This window comes from Pygoscelis adeliae, unplaced genomic scaffold (assembly GCF_000699105.1).
Source record: "Pygoscelis adeliae isolate BGI_AS28 unplaced genomic scaffold, ASM69910v1 Scaffold87, whole genome shotgun sequence".
NCBI classification, from domain to species: Eukaryota; Metazoa; Chordata; class Aves; order Sphenisciformes; family Spheniscidae; genus Pygoscelis; species Pygoscelis adeliae.
Window position 1 is genome coordinate 4,458,411 of NW_008825098.1, and position 1,225 is coordinate 4,459,635.

Genomic DNA, 1,225 nt, shown 5'->3' on the forward strand with positions numbered 1-1,225 from the left:
GAAGATGATAAGAAGATGGAGGCAGTCTCCTCTGAGATGTGCAGTGGAGGGAAGAGAAGCAGCAGAGAGTCTGAAACAAGAAAATTCTGATCAGATACCAGGAAAAAAAATTGGCCTATGAAGATAGCAAGGAGTGCAACAGTTTGCCCCAAGAATTAACAGAATCTCCGACTTTGGAAGTATTCAAAACTCAGTGGGGTATGACCCTGACTAGGCTGATCTACCCTCAGAGTTGGATCTAACTTGGAAGATGATTTTGCTTTGAGTAAGGGTTTAGATCAGATGACCTCCAAGGGTTCCTTGCAACCCAGATTATTTGATGGTGTTATGATCTGATTACTGTTTGTGACAGAGTTCTAGAAAATTACTTCCAGATTTTTGTGGATATAAAAAACACCAGTGGTGTTAGAGAGGTTACAATATTAAAATAGTACTTGCTAGAGTTGTATTTCAGGACTTCTTAGTATAAATTTCCATCACCAAAGACTTAAAATTAATTTTGGTTAAATATTTTTCTATACTGAGTCTTGTTACAGTACATGTGGTTGCAAAGCCAGTGTTTTCTTTAGTACCATTTAGCAAATTTAGATGGTTGAATTTAAGAAAAATAAAGCAATTGATTTATTAATTTATTAGCAGCTTCTCCTAAAGTCCTACATAACAACTGATTTCCACTAGAAGGATTGTTGGGTATACGCGGACTGGAAACCTTGGCAGGATGGACAATTCTACTTAGGTAATTCTACCTCAGTTTATAGTAATGAAACATTTCCCTGAGAGACCACTGCTTTGCCCAGACTTCTTGCTAACCTCGAGTGAAGAAGGGTAAACCTCAAGTTATCTAAGAACAATATAAACCTGGAATACTTTTATCAGGTATTTGAGATTTTGAGGTTTTCATGTGCTGCAGCTGCTTTGCAAATAAACAAATAGATACTTGTTTACAGCACCTATCTGTCTGGAATAATCTCTTTAAATAGGTCAAGATCATAGTTTATTGCACAAAGTCAACCACGTTGTTGAGCAAAGATTGCAAAATAAGGCATCAGTTCAGTATGGGAGAGAGAATCCACCGGGGACAAATGTAAAATAAATTTTATTGCATAGCCTTATTCTTCTATTTTTAATGGTTGTGTGTTATCACTGCTTGACTTGATACACAGTTACAGGAATTAGATATGTTCTAAATTACACAAATGAGATTTGGAAGAGTTTTGTGTTTGTT

The 1,225-nt window shown here is 36.2% G+C and overlaps 2 protein-coding genes across 2 annotated transcripts in view; both read left to right on the forward strand.

Annotated features, from left to right (window-relative positions):
* The window catches only part of HADH (hydroxyacyl-CoA dehydrogenase), a 41,784-nt gene that overhangs the window by 11,976 nt on the left and 28,583 nt on the right, over positions 1 to 1,225 (forward strand). The window lies entirely within an intron of this gene.
* The window catches only part of LOC103919544 (cytochrome P450 2U1), an 8,166-nt gene that overhangs the window by 1,828 nt on the left and 5,113 nt on the right, over positions 1 to 1,225 (forward strand). The window lies entirely within an intron of this gene.